The 20897-nt window shown below is 40.7% G+C and overlaps 1 protein-coding gene across 1 annotated transcript in view; it reads left to right on the top strand.

The window, feature by feature from the left end:
• The window catches only part of KALRN (kalirin RhoGEF kinase), a 407865-nt gene that overhangs the window by 36442 nt on the left and 350526 nt on the right, over positions 1-20897 (top strand). The window lies entirely within an intron of this gene.

Here is a 20897-nt window from a genome sequence, read left to right on the forward strand (position 1 = left end):
CAAATGATTATGAGGCACATTTGAGTTATTTCTTCTTCATCTTCTGGTGTCTTGTAAGGCAAGGACAATTCCTGCAAGACAGAGTAATTGAATCCTTGATTCAATTTGCAAAATGAAATTCAACCTAAATATTGATTTGTTCACAGTACTGTCACAGTGAGATCATGCAATGACTTGCAGCATTTTGTGCCAGCTTCTGTTTCCATCAAGATCACTGGGAACTTTGTCACTGACTTCCTTGGGAGCATCACTGGGCTGTTCACGTGTACTTGTTGTGCCAGCACTCCAACTTAGCAGGGCCTGAGGATAAACTGGTCTTGGAGGTGATGGTTCATCACTCACAGAAAGCCAGAGGGGAGAGATGTGAATTTTTTGATGTGAGGTTTTCAGTCACTTCCTGGACTATTTGGAGCCTCAGTGCCATGTGGTTGTCACTGCTGAACTCCTGTATCCATCACAGCTCTTCTGACCAAAGGCCCTTGCACAGATGCACCTCTACCAGAGCAGCTGTGCTCACCCTGCCCTGGAAAAGACTAGCATAAATCTGTCAAGCAATTTTACCTTTTTTACTTAAAAATGCTGCATCCACAGCCTCATCAGCACAGTTTTCCTGGTTTAATTGCATTGATGCAATTGAAACTGGCACAGCTCTGTGAGCTGGATGAAAGACCTTAGCACATCCCTGGCAGACACAGTGGCAAAATTATGTGGGTATTTCAACACTTCCTTTGACCTGCTGTAAGCCTTCCTTGTTTCCTTTTCTTCAGGCCATGACATTCCCAGTGATCAAGATATAGTTCTTTGTAAAGAAATGACATCGACTGGTCTTGCCCTGGAGATCAGCTCACTGCACATAGTGAAAGTTTGTTTTGGGATTTTGTTACTCTGCTGTACAAATCCAGCCAAAAATCCTGGAAGTTTCCCTTGTTTCTGCACTACTGGAACTACTGTTACCTGCCTTTATCTTGCAAAGCCACCTGTATAAACTTATTGTCTTCAAATTATGCTCCCAGTGACATATGTACAACCCCAGAAAGGAAATGGTGTTGGCCAGATGACATGGGAGACATGAGTAATGGATTTACACAGCACTGGACCTGAAAGGATTTGTATTGTTACTGATGCTACATGAGCCAGAAAACAAAAAGAATGTGACTTTCAACTTGAGGTGAAGTTTGCAGTAGTGCTGTTTTGCTTTTAACCTCAGTGTCATTTGGTAGTGGTTCTTAGCAGCTGTACAAGCCGTGTAGCCCTGTTGCACAGAGTCACAGAGCAAGGCTGACTGACACTGCAAGGGAAGGTGGCAATCCTGAACAACAGCAAAGCTCTCTCTAAAAACACAACAGTCCTCTGATGAGGAGAACAAAACTTTTTTCTTTTTCACCCCACCATGAAAATATGTGATGGAATCTGAAAGTCAGGAATTCCTTCCATCTCCTAATTCACAACTTTTAGATCAACATCACAGTATGTCATGCTGGAAAATTAATAGCTTCAAGCTGAGTTTTGTCACAACATCCACAAGTTGGTCTTTACAGACCAGCAAAAGCAAAAACAGTGCTGGTTAAGTAGTTCTCCTAGGCAAGTCTTCTGGTTTATTTACTTCAGCAGTGTTTAGTTACTAAATATAATTTTAGGGCCTGAATTTTCACTGTTAACACTTGGATTTACTCTGTTGTAGTTCATTTGAAGCCAGCAATGCCACATTGTCATAAGAATGGAGTAAAAGGGAAATCTCTCACTCCAATCTAAAGAGTTATCAGGTGCTAACAGTTACAAGGAGAAAGGGCCAATATTTTCAGCCCAGCATTCTAAAAACTTAGACATTTAAATCCATATATGGACATGTCTTTAACACATGTCTACTTTCAGACATGCTGAATCTCTGCAGTCCTTGTTGGCATAAATGGAAATCGAGATGTTTGTTACTAATACTTGTGGAAGGCTTTGGGTCTGCTTTGCACATGTGCATGCCCAGTACTGGAGCATCCAGGACTCAGAGCCAGATGTTGAGCTCCCGGCTCTCTGGGATGGGTGGGCTTGCCATTCTCTCTCTTTTTGATGAACTTCCTGTACCAGCTCTCAAAATTTGTGAGCAAATAAACCAGCTTGAAAGCACAGAAGACTATGACAAGACTTTCTTCAAGTCTCATCAGTGCTTTCCCTTATCATCTAGGTTCTATCTTCCAGACCCCAAGATCAGGGCCAATGTGAGCTATTCCTGAACAAGATAGATGCACCTTTTTCTGAAATAAGTAGCTTCTCTTGCCTCTTGAGTGTCCTCAGCCTCAGGAACAGCAGACAAGAACCATTATTCAAACATGGTTGGCACAGAGATGCAGTCACTAAGCTTCCAGGCTAGCTACAAGTTGGTTCAGTTGAGCAATTTTATAGAAGGCTGATGCAATTCATTCTTTTTTTTCCTTGTAAGGGAAGAAAAAATTCATATTCTTTGGATTTGGTTGGAAGTTAAATGATCCTCACTACAGTATTTCCCAAACTACCATGTAATCCAAATAAATCTGGATTTGACTGAACTCCTGTAAGAGGCTTAGTGATATCTGAGCTATTGTTTTAACTTAATGCTGTCTGGTGGGTTGATTACACCTAGTGTTGTAATGCTTAGAGGTTTGTTTTGCATGTTAAATTGTGGATAAAGATGAGATTCCTTTCATCTCTTTTAGAAATTAACAAGTCCAGCAATTGCTCATTTAACGATTAACAGTTTGTGGCGTGTCTCACTGCACAGGCATTCCAGGTTGTATTCCCAATTTGTGCTTCTGATCAAGGATCTGTATGATTTTAGTGGAGCTGTGTGCACGAGGCATGAAGATATTTTGGATGTTTCACTTTTTTTTTTTTTTTTTTGAGAGCCTCTCTCAATGGGGGTCAAATTCCTCACTTTCACTGCTGCAAATTTACTGCAAAAACTCTGTAGAATAACACATCCATGCTTTCTCTTGTAATGGATGAGATTTACTGGCATAATATTCCTTGTTTGTTCTTGGCTAGCAGTATGATTTGCTGAATTATTACCTGTAGCTGCCAGACCTGTATTACATGACTGCTTACACCTTGTGAAGATAAAAATGTGACAAAGGATCAGTCAAAATGTTGGCTCTGAAGCTCTTGTTAGTAAACCATGACTGTCAAAGGTGTAATATTAATGGCAGAAGAATAACTCTATCATGTAGTAAAGAAACTTTTTCCCAAGATTTTACCATCATCTATCAACATCAGGAAAACGTTACAAATTGGCATCATTATAACTGCAGTGCCCAAGTTGTGCTCCCACTCAGTTGTAAACTACCAAATTCACAGCATAACGATGGCGTTATTAAACACTGAGCCAAATTGTGTCCTAGGTGTTACCTTTGTGAATGTGTTTTGATGAAGAGGTGATTCTGGGGGGAGCCAAGCACCCCTCTGATCACATGGTAGCAAAAGCACATGCCTAGTGCCTGTGTGGGGCTCCCAGCATCAGCTGTGTGTCCTGCTTTATGCCAGTTCTGTCATTGAGATGCTGGGTGGAAAGGAGAGACAGTTTAGCATTGTGAGGACTTGAGAATCACAGGGTGTTAAATTATAACATCATCTGGCCAGGAGAGGGTTGATACCAGTTTGACAATTTAAACTGAAAACCAAAGACACTCTGGGGAAAGAGGTGAAATTGATTCCCTCTCATCATACAGGTATCTTGTCTGATATTTCAGTGACATTTACAGTGATTAAATAGAGAGGATCTGTAAATCTATGATTTAAGTTTTTAAAAAAAAATTATTTAAAAAAAAAGTCATTAGGGATTGGGAAGAAAGCTTTTATCATCTCTTTAATCAGTTGGGAAAGACTTGGTACTATACTAGCTCATGAGAGTCTGGCCTCATGGCATCTCTTTTCCTGAAGTAATAACTGTTACCTATATCATCTATAATTTGAACTAACAGAAAAAGTATTTCACACTGGGGAATTGCTCTCTCCAGCTTCACATCTTTCTGTCATTTGTTTGAATAATGCTGTGTCACGTGTTAGCATAATATACTTCCCAGGTCCTTGCCTTATTTTGAAGCTTCAACTTGAGCTTTCTTTTTCCCTTCCTTTATAATTTCAGCGCTATTGCATTCCTGGTGTTTCAAATCAATCCTAGATGAGCTAATGACAACAGGCAAAGTAATAATTCTGGTAATTTTATTTATTCATCATTTGGTGACACCAAAAGCTTTAAAGAAGGTCTGAGGTCTTTCCCAGGTCCTGTACACATGCTTGCTGCCTGGCATCCAGATTTGAGAATGTATTTAAGTGCCAAACTTTTTTTTTTTTAATGCTCTTAGCTCCCTACAGAAATGAGTAAGAATTAAGGGTCTAGATGCATAAGAAAATTAGACTTTTATTTTCCACTAATTTCAGTAGCCAGAATCTCATAAATAAAGGCTTACTAAGCCAGGCAGTGAACATGAAGTAGATTGTCTGGATGCAGGTTATGGAGTGAGTGCTGTAGCTTTGTAAGTATTTTGATAACTGTCCATGAGTAAACCCTTAAATTAATGAGTCACATGTTAAAATGCCATCTGAAATCTGTGCTTTACTGCATTAACTGCTGCAGCTGAGGTGTACAGTGGCCTGGCATCAGGGGGGACAGCTCATCAAGTGTGCTTAAGTTTATCAGGTATTTCCAGAAGTTTTAGGGCTTTTCTTGCCAAAATCATAACCCCTACACCTGGACACTTGTGCTGTTATAGCTCCAATAAACACATATGGAGCTACTTTTCCAATTGCCAACAGCAGCCTATTTTTATTTGATGGTACTTGAATCCTAAGTGGGGAACATGCTATTAATAATAATTTACTAAAAATATTTTGTAGTGAATTTATCATTAATGCAAAATGTATTTTTCTATTTTTGGAATAACTTCACTGATTGCTCATTGCATACTGGTGGATATGGGGGCAATGGCCTACATAGAAACTTGGAACCCGTGATAATAATTTTTTCTGTGATGACTTTGAAGCTGTTACGTTAGAAACTTAATGCTGGTTTACCTTCCCCTGGCTTTCACGGAAACTTCAGCCTGACTCCATCCTGAGCTGGGAGCAGAGATGTGGCCTGCACACAAAACTGATGTTTCATATTGACGAGCAGGCCTGAGCTGCAAATGGAATTAAGAAACCTTACCAAATCTCTATTGATGTTTTTTCGTCCTAATAAACACTTGGATACAATTTTTCAGAGTGCTGATGAGAGGCACTGAGATGGAGCCAGCATGCAGCCTGACACCTTTGAAGGAAAATAATAACTAAGTGTGCTCAGTGAAGTAGGCTGATACCCAAATGCAGTCAGTTCAGTGGTTAAGGAGGGCAGTTCAGTTACATACTGAATCTATTCTGTGTCTGGAGTGTAAATGCACCCACAGTAGCTCTCAGATAGATTCCTGTGCCATCAGATGCCTCTCAAAGCCTGGTGGCCATTTTGGTGCCATCACAGCAGGGCAGTGGTGGCCGCACCAGTCAGGGACACCTGGGGCAGCCTCTTCAAGCACAGCCTCAGACGTGCAGCCCGGTTGTATTGGCAGGAGAAACAGACTTGTAAGGTCCTGCATCACTCCTGTGGGTACTAAATTTAGAGGGTCCCTGTGTCATTATGAATAGATTTGTTATTTGTAGGCAAATGAGATAATTCTGGAGACCTCTTCTTTCCACAGATGATATTTTTTCATTAATATCTAAAAGATTATTTGTGCTTCTCAACCTGAACATGGGGCTAAAGTGATAACTGCTCTTATGCTTACAAAATACTTCAACCGGAAAGAGAAAATGTCTGAATTTGTATAGTCCAGTTTTGAAAAAACATTGGCTTTCCCTTTATAAGAAGAAAGATTTTGTGTTGAAGGAGAAATGAAAAACATTCCCAGACATGGGTAAGTCTCTTACATAAGCCATCCTTTCTTTTCAGATGCCCAGCAGTAAATGATGCAAATGAAAAAGATACAGTGTGGGGAGTACTATTTCAGTGTAATCTTCCACCTCACGACTGATGCCTGAATGATTTTATTATAAGAACAACATGGTTTGGGGCACAGTGTCAGAAAGTCAGCTCTTGCCTGGAGCACACATTAGAACGTCAGTAACCCCTCCATTGCCAGTTGTCCAGAGAAATCCCTCTCCCTTGTATTTTAAAACTTTTCTGTGCTGAATACTACCACTGAATTTCAAACACAAACCCACTGAAAAGGCAAAGGCTCTCATGTGGACTGGCTTTTCAGTGGCATTACTAAATAAGCTGTAACATGTGGATTTCTTCCTGTTGTGTAAATCAGTGTTAGGATGCAGTCTTTGTAGTGTGACTAGATCTTACCAGCTTGTCACCAAAAGGCTTTGCCACTGTCACTTGCTTCCAGAAAAGCCTCCAGATGCTTTGGGAGGCTGCTGTGATAAGGAAGAGCATGAAGGGTGGGCTATAGCAGTGGTTTATAGCATTGCAGGTGTGAGGAGGTGGAAAGATATTGCCCAAGTGACTTGGGTTTCAGATTTCCCCCAGGAAGAGATTTTACTTCATAGAAGAGTGAGCTGTGTTGGTACTGTAGGAACAATTTGCCTGCATCAGGGAGAAAATACAATCCCAGAGAGCATGTGGAGAAATAAATGAGCATCAGTGAGATTTGCTTTATGTAGACACACCCCAGGCAAACTGTCATTGCTTTGTAATATGTGCTCTCCTGCAGGGTCTGCACCAAGCCTATTTTGGGAGAAGGATTTCCCATCTTGTCCCATGAGTGCTAGTCATATTTAGGGATATAATTAATGTTTACTGTGTGGTCAGTTCATAACATATCTTCCAGGCTAGTGCAGAAGTGCTGTGCTGAATTACAGCCTCTTCCAGGGAGTGCCAAATGGGTGTAACTTGTGGAAATAACAGCCTTCCTAGGACAACACAGGGCCTACTCACCTGCAGCAGCTTGGGCAGACTGTACTGCTGCCTGCCTGGGACGTGGAGATGTCCTGAATTCTCTCAGCCATTGCTCATCATTTTGTTTCTGATGTTGAGCTGTCTGGAGTGGATGTTGTATTTACTGTGTGTATGGTGGCATGTTGTATTTACTGTGTGTATGGTGGCCAGTTTGGTTGAAAGCTCCAGCTGCTGCAAACAATGTCACAAACAATAGTAAAAAGGTAAAGAGCTGCTACTGGGAGAAGTGCAGCCTGTGCCACTGGCCTGGAGCAGCAGGAATGGGGAAGCTGCTCTTCCATCTGTATGGATTGTGTGGACCCTCAAGAGGAGAGCCGCCTTCCTCACCCAACACCATTGCACTGGTCCTTGTTTTCTGAGAATCAAATAGGCTCCAGGGTGCCTGGGATGAGAGAAGCAGCAGGAGCATGACCAGGAGCAGGAAGGTTTGGCTGGAATATGAGGAAGGGAGACAGGGTGTACCTTGCCATCAACAGCTCGTGAGTTCGGCTCCAGTGGAGCAGCTGCTGCAAAGCTGAGGACTTTGGGTGCTCAGGAGCTGGGGAGTTCAATAACCATTCAGTAGCTGGTTTCTGATCTGTGGGTGTAAGCCTGTTTCCTCCAAAACCATGCTTTATTTCCCTTTCCACCCTCCACCTCTCTCTAGTGCACAGCCCCAGGCAGCAATTGATTTCCTGAGCTTTGGTGATGAACCTCTCAGCACTTTTCAGCTTCTGCACTTTTGGACCTCACATTAAAGCCTTTGCTTTTGGCTGACTATGTAGGGTGCAGCACATTTCCCAAGTCTGAGGGCATGTTGCATGACAAGGAAGCATTGAAGTGAAGGAAATAGTTTTCCTGCCCAACGCATCATTAAACGAGAGAATTCATTGTCACAGGAGGTTGTAGGGCTCAAAATTATAAATGGATTCACAGGGCAATTAAAAGAACTCCAGCAAAATATTTTGCAAAACAATTAGAATATTTTTCAGAGAAGACTGAAAACTGTTTGCTAGAAGAGCATCCTGGAGAATCATCACTTCTCAGGTGCCTGGGTCTTACACCCCTGTGAGGTTCCTCTGGTTATATCAGTCTTTCCTACAGTCAGGCCTAGGGCTGAACAAGTATAGCACTCCAGCACGGACGTTCTCCAGAATTCTGCTTCCTTCATGACTTAACTATTTCTTTTCTTGTGGTAAGAGTGTGTCTAAAAATCAAAGAGTTAGTAGGATAAAAAAAGGTGAGATGTGCATGTATATTCTCACTGGTCCCTAGAGACCAGCACAGCAAGTTCTTGCTCGAAAAACAAGTAACTTCCAGGGACCCATGAGCACAAATGCTGGGGATGTGGATGCTGTGTTCCTACTTAGGGCTCTTTGTGTGTCTGGCGCAAACTGAGCTTTAAAGATGGTAAAGAAGCAACTTTTTTATGCCTTGACTCACTGTATGAGTATTTATTGACAAATTATTCTAAGCAGCAAGACATTTGAGAAAATCTGCGAAGTTTTGTTTGAGTTATCTGTGAACAAGATTAGACACTTAATTTGGCAGGTGAATTTGTTGCTCTGAAATTTTTGCTGGTCTCTGATTTTGAGCTAGGTAGGTTTATTTTTGTAGTTGATATTGCTTATGTACCTATTTAAATGTCATCGTTCCTTATTGAACTCTAAATGTGTCACCTATAGTAATGTGTACAGAGTCAATGTATTCTATTTTTTTTTAATCAAACATGGGAAAATACTGATGCATAAACATATTGCAATATTGATTTCTTTTACAACTTTAAGTACTTAACAACTGAAAAACCCCAACTTCAAACACTTCCTGCAACTATTTAGGGATTCATTTGTATGAAGATAATTCAAATGTTGGCATGTAACTATGAATTTGGCTTTAAAAAAAATCTTTGCAAAATGAAAGGATTTAATTTTTATCCTCATAAAAACAAACAGCTGGGTCTCCCATATGGTATTCTCTTGTAAAATATTTACATTTGAAAGGCGCCTAGACTCCTTGCAGTAGAATATAATTTAAACAATGAGCCCAAGTGAAAAAAATTCTATTGTTGTTGGTTTTGATTGCAAAGGTTTTTAGCATGCACCTTCCTTCTTCTGAACCTTCTGTGCTCAGCATTCGGCTGAGTGTTAGAAGATTTGCCTTGTTGAGTAACTCAGTGTTTCCTTTTCTGAAGAAATAATAATAATTTTCATCAAAACTCAACCTGATACATGTCAAAGGGTGTGTGAGAAGCAGGATATTGTGAAGGAATTGGGGGGAAAATGATAGAAGGAATGAACTATCAGTACATGAAGTTCTTAACAGTTCACTACTCTGAATTGCAGAAAAGTTGGCGGTAGGAGAGTGTCCCTGGAAGCACCATCTCCCCCTGGTTAGTGGAAGCAGTTTCTTTGGCTGCATGGCTGCCAGAGTCTGTCTTTTTTACCCTACTGCAAGGATAAATGTTAATTTTCCAGCTGGAATTGCTCTGTTTGCTTTCACAGTGAAAACAGAACTAACTATTCTGGTAATGTTATTAAAAAATATTTGTCATGTCAAAAAGTCTTGCTGCCTGTAATTATGTTTAAACATCCCAAACTGAATAGCAACATTCAAACTCAGCTGAAGTATTTGATTAGACTCAGCTAATAGTTACTAATGGCTGTGCATCTTGTATGTAGGACTCGAGGGAGAGAATGGGGGAATTAATGGCAAGCTTATTTGGAAAGCAGTGAATGACTGAAGAGCTGTGAAGTCTTGAACCTTGTCCTGTCTATGGAACAGGGCAGGGAGGCTTGTGCCAGGCCTGTTTCATGAAGCAAGAGACCTGATTTTACCAGATTAAGGCTAGATCTTGATAGAAAACCAAACAATTTTTATGTCTGAATGCAAGGTTGATGGGAGTTGCTTTTTTCTTGCCTTTTTTTTTTTTTAATTTAAAAAAAAGTTTCCGTTTTGTCTCAAGCCCACAGCAATCTTTACTGGTTGTGTTTGTTGCTGACATTATGCTCTGCAGAGCAGCAGTAACCTCAGTCTGGGCATTTCAGCAGCAAACTGATTATGGCTGGTTCCTGGTGCAGGACACATCACCTGAGTTCACCAGACACCCAAGGTAGTTTTCTAAGGCCTTCTCTCTTGGGGAGCTGTATCACTTGCAACACCACCAGTGCTACTAAAGCAATCCATCACTCCCTAATGTAGCTGCAGATTGGATAGTTAAAGGTGCTTTTCCCTGAAAAGTTTGGTGCTCAGAGGAAATTTTGTCTGCATGGACAGAGGTGAGCACTGTAATAATTCTGTGATGCCATAGCAGGGCTTACTCTGGGAGGCTGCATTTATAGCTGTATTTGTATAAAATCCCACCCCTGACCAGCAGCTGCTTATGGAGGAAACTGGGTACAGACCTGGCTTTGGTAATTAGAGAAATCCATGCAGTTTTACTTTTCGTTTTATGTCACTCCAGTTTACCAAGGCCTCTTGGTGAAAGCTTCCCTGCAGTCCATGAGGAGGTAGAATTGTATTATGAAGAAAGGTGTTTTACCCTGTCAATGCCATCATGACATCCTGAAGAATTAGTTTCCAGCACAACTTTGTCCTTTCTCCTGTGTTTTTGTCATGTACTTCCCATTCTGAGTGCATGCTCTTTAGTTGTAAGAAAAGAGTATTTCCCTATTGAATTATTTATCAGCTCTGTCCAGTGCATGTTGTTTCTCAGGAATAAATATGAACTCCTAACAGGAAGATAGTTTTGTGCTTTTTGGCAGTAGCCACAAGATGGTCCAAAAAAAGCTGCATCTTTTTATTATATGCAATGCTTGGACTTCAGGAATACATTCTATTCAGAAATAACGTGTTACCAGCACCTTGAGAAAAGCCATGAGTCTAAAGAATGCTTGTTAAAAAAAAGGTTGTAAAGATAATGTCTATGACACATCTGATGTTTGAGATAAACTTGTTGTTGGGGTGTGAAGCAGCATGCTAGTCTGTTTGCTGTTTTGAATGGAGAAATTCAATGGTTTGGATTTATAAATGCATTTTTTTCTTCATTTGAAGAAGAGAATCTCAGTAAGTCAGAATCCAAGAGCAGATAATCTCAGTGCAAAACTGATAGTTTCCTTGAATAAGTTTGGATGATTCATTTCTGACACAAATGCTAGAAACTAGTGACCATTTTAAAAGCAACACAGGAAAGGAAAATCTATTTTATACTAGAAAGGAAAGCACCTGGCATGGTTACATTGAATTCAGAGACCTACATCATCCGCCCATGTTTTTGGACAGGTCTGGAGGAGCTGGCAGGAAGATAATAGCAAGTTCAAGGGGTGCTGCTTACAGCAAAAAAACCCAAAGTAAGGTTTTAACCCCTTGCTGGCTCTGCTTTCTCTTTGGCCATGTGTTGCCCTGGAACAGCTGTCGGCAGCTCTGAGCGCAGCAGGCTCAGCGCACACAAAGGCTCAGCAACACGGAGGTTATGACCTAATGTTAATGGTGCTGCCATTTATTGTGTGCCTGCCATGGGACTTCCCCTGCTTTGTCTAGGGTCCTGCCTCATATTCTCTTTAAAAGGCTTCCTTGCACAAGGAAGAATTATGAAATCAAACTTTCTCTTTTATTGTAGCAGCTTGTGTTTACTCTTGACGTGCTTGCTCAGAAAAGCTATTTTTGTCACCGCTGGGGAGAAGCGAGTAGGTACTTGCATGTCCCGTTTAATCAGAGTTTCAAATGGTTGTTTTCTAGGGGACAAAAAAAAAAAAATCAGGTCAACAGTCAAGGGATCTTTTTATGTTGATGGTGACAGTTTTTATTCTGCAGGAGTTATAATCTAGATGAGAGAGGCAAAAATACTCGAGGACAGATATCTGGCTCTGTAGAGTAAAAATGTTAAGTGTTGCTGCAAGGCTGAATGTAAGTCTTTTTCACTCGAGTGCTTTACTGTAGCAGTGCAATTTTGCACCATAGATTTTCCCGTGTAAAGTCTGTGCACATCTACTTTAAAACTTGGTGTAGTTTGTTGCTCCCTACCAGTTGGATGGTGGGAGGCATGTATTTATTATATGCTTGGGGGATGTCTGTGGTATTCCCCCAACAATAATGTGAATAAATACAGCAGATCAACTATGATTAATATGATAATAGTAATAATTTTAAAAAACAGTCCTTAGATATCTATCATTCTATCTTTCTATATTCCTACCTTTCTATCTGTCTAAATAGAAGATCTCTTACCTGCAATAAGAGATAAGTCAAATTCCAAAAGGGCAGCAAGGATGGACACTGATCTCCAGTTCCAAGAGCACAAGCCCTCTGCTTGCAACATCTGTTCACATTTGTCTGGGGTTATTAGCTTATAGCTGACCCATAGTGTATGTTTGGGCAGCCCTTTTTGGGACAGTGAAGGGCAGCAGTGCTCACACATGCTGTCCAATTCATTATAATTAATTTTGCAGACTGGGAAATCTAGAAGAGCAAAGGTTGATAAAGCACAGGATAATCAGAGCTGCAAAATTCAGTAAAATACTATTTAGTTTTAACTGTGCCCATGGGATACCTAGGGGAAAAGCAGATTATAGATACATCATGGCAGAGACAGTGCTACACAGTCCTGTCCAGAATTATTCCCAATGTTTTTATTCAAGTACACAGTTAAACTTGCCCTTTGGTTAGTCAGATTTAATTTGAGATTCAAGTGCCAGAATGATTAATGTATATTTCAGATTCTTGTATCTTTTGTTTCTAGCTGGTGCCTAAAACAGAGATACCTGAAATAACTATTTGCTTGTTAAAATCTTTGATAGGTTTTCATTGAGAAAAATGATACATGGATGGGCAGGAACAGGAAGCATTTAAATTCTTTGAACATAAATGCCTCATGGAGCAGTGGAAACAGAATAGAGGCTTTTTGCCAAATGCTTGGGACAGAAGCAGGGCCCTGAGCACCCCCACGTACTTGTGATGCCAGCGCTCAGCCACATGGTGAAATTCTAGCTCGCCAACTTTGTTTCATTACTTGGAGAATCTGTTTCAAATTTACTTACATAAAAATCCCACAACCTATTAAATATGGCTCATTATCAAGTTTAAAGGATATCTGTAATAGATATTTCTCAAACTTGCAGGTAATGGAGGGTACACATTACCTAAAATGACCCTTTGCATGTTTAAACCATTTGTTCCCACCACTGCAAAATGAATTATAAGGATATTTTAAAGGAAATTTAAAGGAAACACATATTGATGAAGAGACTCCTGGGATCCTTTAGTTGTGGTTCAGAATTGTCACAAGGATGATGCTCTCAAGTGTCTGATGTTTCACAGCTGGATGTTGCATAGGGGGACCCTCATGTTTTATCTCACCAGACGCACACGAGAGCCCAGTGCTTCAGACAGGTGACACTAGTGTGGCCTATTGTTCATCATGGACAGATCACCTTTTGAAATGCTGCTTGCCAAAGTTGGGAGCATGTTGTGTGCGAAACAAATCATAGAAAATATGGACCTCAAGAGGTTGCCCTTGCCCAGTTTATCCCTTACTTCATGGTGGAGACAGTGACTCTTGTATTTTACCTGGCAGTTTGGCACCCTTGCAGTGACATCTGTTCCAGCTCTTCATTAATGCACTGTTTGTAAATGTTTTTTCCTAAAACTTTATCTCATTTGCAGAAATTTAAACAGGAATCTGCAAATTTGAAGTTACCCTTTCATTAATTTGTTTGAAAACCCTTTGTGTGCCTGTGCGTAGTCCTCACTGAAGAAATAACCCCAGCTCTTTCAGTCTAGCTCAGGAGTTTGTGTGCTCTGGACCTCTGCACATTTGTATCTCTGGAGAGGGTTTTTTTTAAGAATTAACATTTCATTGTTCAACTAATTCAGCTCGTTCCAGGTGACCCAATGTCAATTTAATGAATTTCTTGTAATTCTGATACAAGTGATTGGGATGGTTTCATTTCCCAAATGTTGTAATTCATGTATTTTCTCTTTATTCTCTTCTGTTTCATTCTATAGTATTTACTTGCTGCTAGTTTTTAGGTGGAATTTTTGGGTAACTGAGAATGAAACTAAGAGATCCAGCACAAGACAGTGGAAATTTACTGACTGCTCTCTTCCATCCCAGCTGCCCACTGATTTATCTCTTTCTTCATCTGCAAGCCAGCTACCCTTTCTACTTTCTAACTCTGATTCAGGCCTCTTTGCTGATGTTGCAGTAGTCTGGGACATAATAAAACTTCTCTTGAATTTCCTTGTTTTTCTAAGACTGTTAAAATTGTATCTTAGCTTTTTCTTTGTGTTAAAAATCAAGAAATTCGGCCACAAAAATAACCTGAACTTAATTTTTTTTGTGTTTTGTGAGTGTAAATCTTGACTGGCTGTTTCCTGACACCATCCATTCTCATGGCTGTAAATGAGAACAGAATATGCTCCTGATCCTTTATAGAAAAAAAAAAAAAAAGAAAAAGAAAACCCACATAGTTTGGACTTTCAGTGATATTATCTTTTGATTGCTGATCTGTCCAATGGTTTTCAAATTATGATTTCTAAAAAGTTACTCATAAGGCATCTGCTGAAGGATTTTTGGTCTAAGCAGTTTGGCAAAGTGCTGGTTTTACAGGATCTGTATCAGGGTTCTTGACTGTTAGTGCTTCTACTGACTTATCGTTCCTATGCTGATTTGCAGCTCTGAGTTGTGGTTACCTGCAGTAATAACTTTGGCCCTTTCCACTGAACAAATAGCCCAGATTCAGCACTGGAGTTGCAGAGAGGTTGCAAATCAAGGCCACATGTATAGACTTAATATTTGCAGGAATATGGATTGAAGGCACTTTTCTGTCAGGGAAAGCAGCCAAACAGGATAGAGTCCCATGGAAGCCAAAAGTTGGGGTTGTGCAGTGAAAATGCTCAAGTTGCAGTCAGGCTGAGATGGCTCAGAGGAACAGCTCTTACCTAAGCTGGCAACAAGATTATGAAAAAAAAAAACATCTCAAAAAGCACAGCACTTTAGGAGGGAGGCAACAACCGTAGCAGTTGTTCAAGCCTCTGAGTGAAACAACCTCCTGTGATGGCTGCATGCTTTTTTCAAGTATTCTTGGTTTTGTAGCAAAATGTGAGAGAAATTTTCATTAATCTAATACTGTAAAATAAATTTCTTTCATATTTGTGTGTAGAAAAAAATGAAATAATAAAAAGCACTGAACTTTCCCAAACTCAGAGCAGTGTGTCTTGGTATGATGAAATGGATGATGGAGACATGTGCATGACTGTCTCCTATTTTGCAAGTTTAGTAGCCACACAGTACAATGTGGTGACAACAGGCATTTCCTGGCTGGGTCTATAATTCTCAGAGCAAAATATTTTTGCATGCCTCAAATACATTAAGATCTGAATGTTCTCTTTTTATAGCTGAAGCAAACCATCTCTCTGACCAATCTTTTGTTCACTTACTAGCTGTGCTAGCACTTTGCAATCCACAGTCATCTAAGTGACAGAGAATAGTTAGCTTGGACTTTCAGTCTTGAAAAATACATCTTATGGAGGGAATTGAATGCTGTTCCTGCATTTGGAGCTCAGGACACTCAGAAATGCTGCAGAATCCCCAGCTGGTACATGCTGCTACATATACAGTAAATAATATGTAAGAGGGAATGAATCTGCCCCTGAGAGATGGTTGGTGTGAAGGACCTGATGTTTGCACATTGTGTATTTGAACTGTTGCACTTTGGACCAGCCCTGTGAATGCCCAGAGCATCCAGTTGTGGGGAGTGTGTGTCAGTCATTTGAGCATCATCCAAAAAGATGCTCTTTGTCTGTCCATAAGCTGCCTTGGCAGCACAAATCAAAGCAGCTGGGAGATTTTTTCAGAAGTGTGTTCTGGACCTGTGCTGTTGTGCTGAGGTAGCTGCACCTGCTCTCAGCCTTATGAGGTGAGAGGCCAGCTTACCATTCCTTTTCCTCTAATCAGTGATAATTACTGCTGTGGCTCTGAAGGATGAATGCACATCCAAAAATCTCCTTCTTTACATTCTCCTTCCCCCATGTGATACATTTGTCTCTGGCAGCATCTGTGAACTCCTGTAAAGCAGGGGTGGTAAAACCCCTCCTGCTGTCCGTGGGGGCTGTGCTGTGCGCCTCAGCCAGGCAAAGAGCAGGCACCCAGCTTCCCTGTCTGGCCCCTCCACCTCCCTTTCTTCCAGGGGGTTGTGTACACACATCAGCACTGCTCCCACTCAAGTGGTTGCTATTTTGGAAAAGAGCAGAGAGGATATCAGCCCCTGTATGGAGCACTTACTGGAAGTGCCTCACTGACTCACAGCAATTACTGGGGTATCTGAGGTTAAGGGAGTGATGAGTAATTGAGGTCTTTTTCACTTCAGGGATGCCAAATCCTGTCTCCTTGTGCACCCAATGGAGAGAAGTAATTTGCAAGCCTTCAGTAAAAATATATAATAGATGGAGTATTTTTTTTTTTACCTCAACAATACTAGCAGTGTCTCTAAAACATCCCTTTGCATTGATTGGAGGTGTCAGCAAGGGCAGAGAGTGTTGCACACTGCATCCTCTATGAGAAGAGTGCAGGGCTTTACTCTCTACCAGACCTGCAGAAATTGTTCAGAGACCTGACCTTTTCCTACATAGCCCCTCTGAAATTTGTTGTATCACATTGAACACAGGATTGTGCCTAAATAAGATTCTCACTGATAATTTCCAAGAGTGCTCTGTGCCTCTTCTTTATCAACTGGTGAGCCACATCCCTGGCAGACTAACGATTGATGTGATAGCAGACATTCCTGGGAATACAAATCCCCACACTGCTGTGTTATGCATTCATAAGGCAATTATCAAAATGGAGGTGATCTTGCTGAGCATATAATTTGGATGCTGAATAATCTGTATTCAAAGTAGCATCAGTGCTGAGCGAAGAAAGTGTTTTTTGTACCTGAACATGTAAATCTTCAAGCAGAGAATACAGCTCAGCAACTCTGGTAGCTAAAGCTTGTCAGGACTGTGCACCCACAGCCCAAGTCCATTTAGTGCAGAATTCTTAGCAATTCTCTGACATTATATATTCCTATGGATGATTGCAATTCCATCAGATGTACCAGATGGTTGCTTCTCCTTTTCTTTTTAGACTCAGTATAGTTTTCCATGGGCTTTTCCATGTGTCTGTAAAATTCAGAGAAGTTTGGCTGTCGTTAGTCTCTTGCCTGCCTTCCATCACCAACTTTCTCTCCTTTGTCATGATGCTTGCTGTGCCATCTCCTCCTGGAGGATGCCTGCCACAAGGGACTAGAGCTGCAGCCCATATACATTTGATTTTTGAACTAAAAATACAGAGATGTCATTCCAGTCATTTCTACCCTGAGGCCAGACAGGCTTGTGGGGTTTTTTATCATGTAATGAAATGCTGCCAGTGACACCGTATAAATGAAGAATAATAACTTATGCATCTTGTGGAAATGAATTCAATAATGAAATATAATTAAAATTTCTTTTAAAGAAGAAAAAATCATGCTGCATTAAAAATAAGGAAAATTCCTTTTTAAACACTCACTTTTCTGAACAATGTTGGTTTTAGTCTGATTCATTGAAGTAATGAGAGCTTCCAAAGATCAATGTTTGTCTAAAAAATATTGGCTTCCAGTTATGTAGATGATATGCAACCAGAATGGATGAGACCTTTCAGGGGAGAACAAGTTTTGGTATCACTGTTTAAAAGCTAGACAAGAAAAGGAAGCTTTGTTTGGAAAAAAACCCTTCATCCTAAGCTCTGGACACAGTAGATGTGGGACTGAAGAATGGCTTGTGGGGTCACAGCTTCATTCTCTCTTCTCCTCGGGATCAAGGCAAAGTGACCTGTGAGAGCTCCTGGCTTTTGGTGCTTTACAGGGCTGTGTAAAGTGGGGTTCACAAGGCCAAATTCCTTGCTATCACACTTCCAAAAACTTTCAGAACCTGGAGAGTGACTTCTATCACACTTGTAAGGCTTCAGATCTAAACCCAGAAATGAGCCAAATCAACGTATCTTTTCCTTGGTGGTTCCTGGCTACGCAGGGTGGATTTCTGACCCTATGTTTTTGGGATTAAACCAGGAACTCATCATGGCCCTTGGGTTTTCCTCAACCAAAGCAGGGCACTGGGGCACTGACCCTGGGCAGACCCAGTTTTCTGCACCAGCGCCCATTCAGTCAAAGCCTGGTAATTGTGCAGCCAATTAGTCTTTGTTGCAAGCATCTGTGACAAAATACACTTTGTTTTAATAACAATCATTATTTGAAAAGCCACTAAAAATTAAAACAGATGCAACCATTATGTAACTGCTTGCATTTGTGAGGCTCTACCGGCTTTCTTCAGTCATGAGTGAAATTGTAGCTTGTTCAGGGAATATGACAGACCCCTAAATATGGAGATCAGGCAAAATATTTTCACCCGGTTGCCTTCACACAGAGGAGCTCACACATGCCTGTGCTCCCAGTGGCTCAGGGTGAGACAGCGAGCTGACAGATTTCTGAATTCAAAATAAATTCAAGTCAGCCTCAAAGGCAGAGATGGGAGGGAAGCCTGTCTCACTCTCTCTGTCCCTCTTCACTTGTGTAAGTGTTAGGTCTTGGTAAAGCTCCAAATTAAAACATAATTTGCAGGTTGTAGTTTTGTGAGCATTTTTGTGCTTTTGAAAAATATTATCCCAGGAATTCAATTAAGAAAATATCTTGCCTCCACCTTAAGTGGTGGGAATGCATTTTCTGGTAATTATAGTATTGGCAGTTACTGTTCTTACACTGTTCAGAGACCCTGCAATATTTGTCAATGTAAAATCCAAAAAAAAAAGAAAAAAAAAGCATCAGCTGAATAGTACAGGAAATACTGTTTGAAAATGCCTAAGTCATGGCTAAGAAGACAGCATTGTCTTGTCATAAAGCCTGGGATGATATTCTTCCATTTTCTTAACATGCTTATTACCAGGTAACAGTGCAGTGGTCAGGTTAAATTTGCTACAAGAAGTAACGGGGACTTGTTGGAAGTTTTCAGTGTATCATTGCCTGAAGAATATGAGAGGCCAGGAAAGGAGTTAAGTGAGGGAGATAGTTTAGTACATACCACACTTGCTTTTTCCCCATTGGCCCCTATTTTTCCAAAGTCCCCTTTTGCTGCACAATCCATGCCATGAGCTCATATGAATAGCGAGGTCTCTGTTCTCCATTTGCTAAAGGGAAAACCAATGGGATTATCTTATTTTTTCTAAACTTCATCCCTCACATCAGAGCCTCCTTCAGAAACTGCTCTTCCTCCTCTGTTCCCACTGCCTCCCCTGTTCTGACAGTTCCATGAAGTTACAGCTCTCAGCCACTAGTAATGGACATTGCATCACAGGGAGCACCAGGATAGGTGAAACCAGAGAAACCCCCAGTGTGATGCTTAGCTTCTCTCATTTCCTTTCTTGGTATTTCCGTCTGTGCCATGAATCCAGTAGTGGCCAGTTAAGTCAGTGCCTGAGATTTTCCATTAAAATCAGAGGGATGAGCAGTGTAGCAAGAACTACTCACCTGAGGAAAAACTAAAGCATGATATTGGAATTGCAAGTCAGATCTATTTAGGTGCCTATTGGCTTTATTTCCACTTTCTTATTTTTGTAAGGCTTAATGAAAGTTAGTGATATCAGGGAGATTGAGGAGGTGACACTCCTAGGCAAATGTGAGTGCTGAATTTGTGGTGTCTAGCAGCAGAACAAAGAGCTGATGTGATGGGGTTGGTGCCAAGGTCTGCCTGAAAGTGCTCCTGGCTGTGCTGCCCAGTTCAGGGACTCATCAACCTTTTGTGCTGGATTTTTGCAGTGGGATTTTTGCAGCTTCTCAGTTTCTGTTCCTCTGGATACCAGCGCTTAAATCATGACATTTATTAATTAAAAACCCCAAAATCCAATAGATGAAGAGATAAACAGGGTGCACAACTTTGGCAAGTTGATTAGAGACAGTGGAAAATGTGTTATATTACAAGATCTTAAAAGTGAATCACACAGACCTTTAAATAAATAATTGATCCTAACCATAATTTTGTAGAGGAAGTTGCTGAGTAGAAACTTTTTTCCCCATTTTTCAAGTGATATTCTGGGATGCAGTCACGTTAGTGGACTTGTCCAAAATGCAGACTGTTTCAGAAGGAGATTAAGAGAGCAGGAATTCTTGGCTCTTGGCTCTGTGTTCAGACCATTTGCCCTAATAGAGAAGAGAAAACCACATCACACCAGGCACTTGGTTGGAGTACACTCCATTAAAGAGAATACGAGACTTTTAAATTCAGCTCTGTTTCAACAAGGTGCTTTCAGCTTGCACTTAATGTTGTGTGATTTATGCAATGACTTCACATGTTTTCCATGGGGTTACTCATGCTTAATGTTATTTGTTTGCTGAATCAGGGCCTAAATCAGATCTTCTTTTAAAACTTCCTAGTTAATTAGTGATCTCATATTATCTTGTGCCCAGAGCAGTTTCCAAACTGGCATTTTAGAACCTGTGGGTACAGTTAGCTTAAAGTAATCAAGATAAATGTTAGATTTGGAATGCTAGTCCTATCCAAATTGCATGTTAACTAAAAATACTGTTTGCATAAGCAGTATTGAATGCAGATAATATTAAAAAACTGAACCAGCCCATGTGTGCAACTTAGGAGATGTTGGAGATCTGGAAGAAGAGGGAGGAAACAAGAAAGCTATTGGCATATTAAAGAACAACTCACTGATTTCTGTGAGATTTGTGACACAAGGCTCTGTAGTAACTAGGGACCAGTATATTTCTCCAGCTGTTGTAACTTGGCTTAAACTTACAGTCAATTTTTCAGCTGAAGTAGAGGCATAAGATGATGGAGGAAGAGTGGTAATGTGTTTATAGTACGTGACAGAAAATCTGTGTTCAGTTCTTGTCCTTGCTATAAATGTCCTGTTGGACTGTGGGCAGATCTCTATAAAGTTTTGTGG

The sequence above is a fragment of the Vidua macroura genome, chromosome 7 (assembly GCF_024509145.1).
Source record: "Vidua macroura isolate BioBank_ID:100142 chromosome 7, ASM2450914v1, whole genome shotgun sequence".
In the NCBI taxonomy this organism is placed as follows: Eukaryota; Metazoa; Chordata; class Aves; order Passeriformes; family Viduidae; genus Vidua; species Vidua macroura.